Raw genomic sequence first — 8,610 nt, forward strand, 5'->3', positions numbered from 1 at the left:
GAACTTGAGTTACATTCCAAAGCGTAGAATATTTACTTGGATTTTAAGATAAGAGCACATCAGGGAGTAACACTACAAGTGAAGTTTTAATCAGATGCATTGTATTAGATTGAATAAAGAAAATGTAGTACGATACACCACGGAATCCTATGCAGCCATAAAAAGAATGAAATAATGTCCTTTGCAGCAACATGGATGCAGCTAGAGGCCATTATTCTAAGCAAATCAACACAAGAACAAAGCACTAAATGTTGCATGTTTTCCCTTATAAGTGGGAGTTAAACATGGGATACTCATGGACATAAAGATGGGAACAATAAACACCGGGGATTAATAGAGGGGGAAGAGAGGAAGAGAGACAAGGGCTGAAAAACTACCTGTTGGGTAGTATGCTCACTACTTGGGTGACAGGTTCATTCATACCTCAAACCTCAGCATCTCACAGCGTACCCATGTAACAAAGCTGCACATGTACTCCATGAATCTAAAATAAAAGTTGAAATATAAAAATAAAATTTAAAAAATTTAAAAGGCAACATGCATCCTGCCTCCTAGTTCTGCATTCCCTTCTCCCACTGGTTTGGCTGCAAAGGAACACAGGACATTGACAATAATCACTCGGACAACTAGCAGAGAGATTTGTCCTGGAAGCAGCTAGGACATGGGCTGCAGAGAAGCTGATCCTATCGAGCCAAGATAACTCATTGGATCAATAGCATCATTAACAGGAGTCCCCTGAAGGAAAGTGTCCACCACAAAGCTGACTCCTACTCTATCTCAGATGGCCCTATGTGCACATGTAAAAGAGTCAGATCCAAGGCCAGGTGTGGTGGCTCACGCCTGTAATGCCAGCACTTCGAGAGGCCAAGGCAGGCAGATCACTTGAGCCCAGGAGTTTGAGACCAGCCTAGGCAACATGGTGAGACCTCATCTCTACAAAAAATACAAAAATTAGTGGGGTATGGTGGCATGTGGGTATAGTCCCAGCTACTCAGGAGGCTGAGGTGGGAGGATCTCTTGAGCCCAGGAGCATTGAGGCTGCAGTGAGCCGTGATCATGCCACCGCACTCCAGCCTGGGTGACACAGAGCAAAACCCTGTCTCAAAACAAAAAAAAAAGGGCCAGGAAAGGAGAAGAGGGGATAGCCCAGGCTGGGTGAGAGGAAGGGTAAGGCCAAGAAGCAACCAGCCAACTGCATGTGGGAGCCTTGAAAAAGGACTCTCAGGGCTGTAAGCTAAAGGGAGAGTCCAGACTCTGCCTGCAATAGTGCCCCTGTGATCATCAGCTCTAACCCTATGATAACAACAGCTACCATGTATTGTGTCCCCAGCACCGAGGAGAAGGTGAGAGCCAGCGTAGTCTTGGGGGTGTGAGGGTGGCACTAGGAACAGCTGTGTCCTGGAGAAGTGTAACTTATGAGATAGGACGAGGCGGCAGAGGTAAGCTGTTTTGCACTCTAAGTAGTTTGGACTTTCTCCTAGGACAGTGGGGAGCCATGGCCAGATTCAAAGCATGGTAGTTCCCAGGGTTTAGGTGACTTATCTGGAGGCTGTGTAGAGAACAGGTTAGCACAGCGGCTCTCGAAGCACTGTCCCCAATCAGCAGCATCAGCGACACCGGAAGACTTGTTAGAAATGCACATTCTCAGGCCTCATCTCAGACCGAATGAATCAGAAACTGGGTGGGAGCTTAGAATCTGTGTTTTAATGAGTTTGAGAAGCATCGAGTTAGACACCAGCATAACTGAGAGCACACCAGTTAGGACGCTGCTACTGGTGGCTCTAGAGAATGCTGAGAGAACATGCATGGGGGCAGTGGCAGTCCCTGCGAGGGGAGGATGTGAGTAGCATAAAGAGGCCAGAGGAGCAAGCCTTGGTGACACTCATGAGACAGAAGAAGAGGCCCAAGGAAATTTTACAGATTCCTGGTTAGAAAGAGGTACCATTTGCCAAGAAAGGAGACACAGGAGGTGGGGGAGAGGGAGAAACGAGTTAGTGGGGGACAACTGTGCAGGGGTCCTCCCCATCTTTTCCTTCCCTCCCTCCAGCTCAGCAGGCCCTCAATCAGCTTCATCCCTGGGCAGTTCTAGAGGACCAGAGGGGAGCATGAAGATGGGACCCAATTCAGGATTATGGTCATCCCAGGAGGTCTGCTGTCAACTACTCTCTAGACAAGCCAGTCCTAGAGATAAACATCTGCGAATCGCCAGAGTTACTGGTTAGAGCACATTGGTGAAGAGACCAAGCTCTGGAGCTGCCTGCATGGTGTTAAATAAAATTTAGAGGTGGCCATTGATTGGGACTGAGCTCCTCCTGCAGTAGGCCCCCAAAGACCAAATCAAAATGGAGTCATTCATGCTAAAGTTCCACATCACCAAGCCATAATTAAGTTGTTTATATGACCTTCTGAAGAATTAGAAGAGGGAGAAATAGATAACAGCATATCCCCAAACAGGCCAGTCTAAACCTGATTAATAAGGAGGTCCCCTCCGCTTTAACCTTTACAAGGAAAGGACTTTGAAACGACCAATTCACTTTCTGTTCCTTGTGTCTACTTTCTTCAGCCTTTTCCTGTCTATAAATACTCACTCCCCACGTTGCAGATCAGAGATCTCCTCTTCTGCTTCTGTGGGTTGCCTGATTCATGAATCATTCTTCACTCACATAAACTCTTAAACTTACCTTGTCTAAAGTTTTTCTTGTATCACTGGTCTCATGCTTTCTGTGCTATGATTTACTTGCTGTGTGACCTTGTGCAAGTTGCTCAGCCTCCATTTCCTCGTCTGTAAAATGGGAATGGTAATAATAGGATACACATTTTAGGATGATTGTGAGAACAAAATGAGTTAGTACCTGCAAAGCATTTAGAACAGTTCCGGCAATGCTGTATTCATGCCAATGTTTAGCTATTATTATTGTCATTATTACCATTGTTATAACCCATGGAAGTGAAGAGATTTGAGAAATCAACCAGGTCCTCTGAGATGGGAGGTCTAAAGGGCTCCTTTGCTCTGCTTCTATTGTAGTGGCTTGAATTCCAGTCCTGACTGCTGGGACGCATGCTTCTCTCTTCCTTCCAGGCCACTGTTCTTCCTTCCAACCTCCTCTCTGCTTATGCCTCCTCCTCATCATTGCTCTTCTCAGCTTTAACCAGTCGATACCACATTAGCTCTCAGGACATATTCAGTGCATGGCCAGGCTGGAAAACAAATTTTCAAGAGGGGTAAGAGATCTTTAATCCATACATTTGTTGAACATCTAATGGGCACTGAGGCCTGGGAGATGGAGTCCCTGGCCTCCAGGAGCACTCTGGCTGAAGGGCAGCAAGGAGGGTGCACAGCCACAGCAAGAGGCCCGAAGTAATAAGCTTTTCTCCCTCACTAGAACCTCCCACCCCCAATCCACTTAACAATTTGTGTTCTCACTCTGGAATCATCAAAGCATAAGAAATCTGCTATTGGAACAGGAAATGCCAAGATAGCACAAGCTCTTTTTTTTTTTTTTTTTTTTTTTCCCCAAATGTCCCATCTTTTCTAATCTGGGCTTTTGAAGCAGAGCCCCTTGGCAGGGGGAGAGAAAGCACAATCCAAGCTCGGAACAGGCAGCGCTCCTGGAGAATGATGGGAAACAGCAGATACCAGCCCACACCCGGAGCAACTCGGGGCAGAGCCGAAGCCTGGGCCTCGGCAGCTGGGACTGATTCAACTTCCTGGTTTTAGCTGTGGTCAGCTGGATAGATGGATAGACTCAAATAGAATCCCAGAATGGGTTTTGAGAATGAAATAGAAAGAGAAAGGCCCTGGGGAACAGAAAGAGATCCCCAGAAATACAAAAGTTGGGGAGAGAGAAGGAGAAACATTGAGAGGAGGAGAAAAAGAGACCAAAACTGGAAAAGCTTCAAAGGAAGAAGGACCTAGGAGAGCGGCAAATGATGGAGAGATCTCATAACTTCTTTTCCAGCCGGTCCAAAGGAGCAGAGAAATTTGATCATGAAAACTGGAAGAAGCAGCTCAGAGAAGGGTCAGCAGAAGATAGCGTATCTGGTGACCCCGCCTTAGGCTTGGAATTACATGATGATTCCCCCAAACATAGCGCAGAGGTGAAGTGACCCACTGATTAGGAAAAATGTGTTCTGTCATCTCTGCAGGGCAAATGGCTTTATATTTTTTTCTTTTTCCAGTCTCTGAAAAAGGATCTCTTCTCCCCCACCATTCCCATCATCCTCACAAGTCTCGTTCACTGCACAGAAAGGCTGTTTTTACTGAGACACATCTGGGCAAGCCAGAGTCTTTAACGGTATCTCATAATGGCACCAGCTTTTTATGTGTGAGAAATAATGAAACACCTTATTGGTGAAACAAATATCAAAGTGCAAAAGCATTGCTCATGCAGAAAAAAACAGAGGAAAATTGCTTCCTTCTGCATCCAACCCATAAGCACAAGTCCCTTCCAAATTGAGGTGTTTGGGTGTGTGTGTGTGTGTGTGTGTGTGTGTGTGTGTGTCTTTTTTGTTAGTGTGTCTTTTTTGTTTCTGTTTAGAGTTTAATAAAATCCCAAGACAGTTGTTGCATTTCAAGAGGAACATACGGTCCTGTTATTAATGCAGAGTCACTCACTAGTGATTATATCCTCAGACCTTCAAAAGGGACACTCAGCCTTCATTCCACTCATCTGGAAAGATAAAGTGTTTTATCAAAAAAGTAATAAGTGCACAATATAGGAAAAAAAACGAAGAAAAAAGGAAACAATCCTAGTTCTACAACTCAAACAAAATTATTTATATCTTATTATAATTCTTCCCAGTCTTTTCTGTTCCTATATAGGGACTCTTCCATATTAAATTTCCTTTCTTAAAAAATCGGTAATCATAGTAGAGCTACTTGGAATTTTTTAAAAGGGAGACATGATGGACATATGGAATTCTTGGCTTCCCAGCATCTATGTCACCTTCCTTTGGTAATTGTGGCCATATTCTCCTTTGGGTGTTACTTTTCCAGTGATATACCTGATGGGAATGTCACCTGGAATGTCCTGTGTTCCCCTAACCCTGGGGAGGGCATCTGACTCACATGAGGCCACTCAGATACTTCTATGCTTGGATGTGCATCTTGAATAAAGTGACAGAAAGAGATGAAAGTAAAAAGACTTTAAGCTTATAAACGCAGTGCAATTGCCATGTAAGACTATTGCATTGTTCTTGCCACCTTTATACCCCTCCCCCGCCAGAAATGCCTTGGTTCCTAAGCCTGGTTCTCCAAACTTTAGTTAATTCTGTGAACTCTCTCATGCTCTTTCAGGAAGCTTTATTTTTGCTTAAGGCAAAAAGGGTCCATTTCTGTCACTTGCAACCAAAGAATCCCAAATGAAAATGTGGCTAAAATGAGGATACAGATAATAAGAGATGCTGTATTATCTGAACAAAATAATAAGAGAATACATTCTGGAAAACATTGTTTAATTACTTGTAGGACAAAATATAATCAGTTGAGACTCCCAGAAATGTCGTAAAACACAAGATAGTACTAACACCTCATTAGATTTGGCACTGTTGATGAGAACATGAGTCCTAGAACCAGAAGGCCTGACTTAAATCCTCATTTTAACACGTACTAGCCTAGCCAGGTGACCTCAAGCAGGTTGCTGAACCTCCCTGTGCCACAGTGTCCTCATCTAAAGAAGATGAAATAAGAGAGCAAAATTCAGGGGTTACATGATAAATACATGCAATGGCTTAAAACAGAAATCATTCAGTGTAATGCTAGTTCTTATAAGAATTTGCTTTTCAGTCAGAATGATTGAAACGAATCACAATCTTCTAGTTGGATTCTGTTTCTTTCACTTAATTTGGCAATCTTTCCCTTCTAATGGGAATAGTAGGTTTCATTTAATGCACTATTGAGATAGTTGTGGTTAATTTTACCATCTTCTTGTTTAATATTTCTTTTGGATTCCTGACTTCTTTGGGAGATATTAAATGTCCCATCTCCTTCTCCTTATAGAGAGGTAGATAGATAGATAGATAGATAGATAGATAGATAGATAGATAGATAGAAAATAATAGGTCAATAGATAGTAAATTATAGGTAGATAGGTAGGTAGGTAAGCAAGCAGGTAGATAGATGATACATAGGTAGAAAATAATAGATAGATAGATAGACAGACAGACAGACAGACAGACACAATGTGAGCCCATTCTCATGCTGCTGATAAAGATATGCCCAAGACTAGGTAATTTATAAAGAAAAAGAGGTTTAATTGACTCAGTTTCACATGGCTGGGGAGGACTCACAATCATGGTGGAAGGCAAAAGGCATGTCTCACATGGTGATGGACAGAGACAGAGCTTGTGCAGGGAAAGTCCACTTATAAAACCATCAGAGCTTGTGAGATTTATCCACTATCATGAGAACAGCACAGGAAAGACCCATGATTCAACTACTTCCCACCAGGTCCCTCCCATGACAGGTAGCAATTGTGGGAGCTACAGTTCAAGATGAAATTTGGGTGGGGACGCAGCCAAACTATATTACTATATGATGCATACGTAGATATATAAGTAGGTAGGTAGGTAGATGATAGATAGATAGATAGATAGATAGATAGATAGATAGATAGATAGATAGATAAAATTGCCATTCTTTCAGTGATTACTCTAAAGACTACAATATACATCCTTAACTTTAATTAAGGTCTAACATAAATTAGCATTTTGCCAGTGAGCCATGTGAGGAACTTAGAATCTTCTGATGCTTGACTCCTTTTATTCCCATCCCACCTTATATGTGATTATTAGTGTACATGTGAGGCTCCCTTAACATTTTCCTGCTCCAGGGAGAATTCGGTTTTGCTTCTGTCAGGTAGCTAGGCTGAAAAACCAATCAGAGATTTTCAGAGATTTAGATGATTTGAAGCCAGGCTTTGGTCTCTGTGAGGGCTGGTTTATTTCCAGGCTTTTACTCCTAGGAAGGGTTTCTTACTAGAGTTTCTCAGCCTCAGCACTATTGACATTTTAGACCAGAAATTCCTTGTTATGGGGGAGCTGCCCTGCACACTGCAGGCCATTGAGCAGAATGCCCTACTTCTCCCCACTAGATGCCAGTAGCATACCCTCAATTGTGGCAACCAAAAATGTTCCCAGACATTATCAAATGTCCCTTGAAGGGGCAAAGGTGCCCCATTGAGAACCAGTGTCCCAGGGTGTAGCCCTACAGGATCCCAACCAAAAGTCCCCAGTCCCTGAGACTGTCAAAGCTGCACTTACTTCTCAGCCTCTTTGTTGCCACTTTGGAATGAGGGAAAAAGCTGCTCCCAATAGGGAGCTCACTTCTCTTGACTCCCTCCTCCCAGAGGCCTTAAACTTACACATTTTCCCTGCCTTGTGAACCTGGCCAGCACCTTTACACAGGGGTGTGTGTGTCTGTGTGTGCGCATGTGTGTGTATGTGCGCGCGAGTGCGTGCATGCATGCGCATGTGTGTGTGTGTGCATGCATGTGTGTGTGTTTGCTTTTCTAGTTCTCAACAGAAACATTGATCTGAAATGACCTGGCTCATCATCTGAAATGACTAGCTCATCATTGCAGAACTCAAGAGTGACAGTCACTTGGAAGCAAAATCTTAAATAATTTCTTTTGAATATAGATACAGCAGACTGAATGTTCTCTGCAAAGTTCTTGGGTGCAGGGTACAAAGAGGGAACATGTTAGAACTAATAATAGAACTGTTATTACAGGAGTTTTAGACTGAGTTATTCTTTGTTGTGGGCCATAGCCCTGTGCATTATAGGATGTTTAGCAGCATCCCTGGCCTCTGCTACAAACAACAAAAATATCCATCCTTAGAGGAATTTACACTCTAGTTAGTGTAAGAGTATATGCACATTTTAAAAGCCAAATTAAAAAGACTTCAGTTGAGCTACAAAGTATATACGCATCTCAAAAAAAAAAAGGCGTACAGTAGAAAACTATGGAAGGAGATGTTTATTACAAGCTAAATTCAACCCCCTACTTTTTATAAGCTGTGTGACCTTGGCCAAGTCCAGGCTCAGGGTCTTCCACAAAATAAGACTGTGGGATGAGAAGATCCACCACCACCGTCGCTTCCAGACCTGACAGATGAGAAGTCTATCAGAAAATAGGTTTGTGATCATTTAGAACACTAAATCCAGCCAAAGAGAAGCCACATGTTTATGAAAAATCAGTCATATCTGATTGATCTATTCCCATTTTGACTGATGTTTCTAATTGAGAAAGTAAAGGAAACTCATCAGATATGGGATAACTGGTTTCCAGACACATCTGATGAGATGCATCAAAATGTTCTGAGGAAATGGAGAAGTATGGGCTGGGCGAACAGACATCTTGGATGGTTTGTAACTAGTTGATTCCAGAAAGCAAAGAATTCTGATTGGCAGGTGGATATGGACGGATAAAGGCCATCTCTGATGTTACGGTCCCATAAAACAGCAGCCTCTTCAGGCCTGTTGCTCTGGATCAATGATTTGGATCCCAACCAAGAAAGCATTTCATCAAATGCATGGGTTTTTTCAAAGGTGAGATAACATAAAGGGAACTCTAGACCAGGCGCGGTGGCTCAGACCTGTAATCCTAGCAC

This window comes from Pan troglodytes, chromosome 3 (assembly GCF_028858775.2).
Source record: "Pan troglodytes isolate AG18354 chromosome 3, NHGRI_mPanTro3-v2.0_pri, whole genome shotgun sequence".
NCBI classification, from domain to species: Eukaryota; Metazoa; Chordata; class Mammalia; order Primates; family Hominidae; genus Pan; species Pan troglodytes.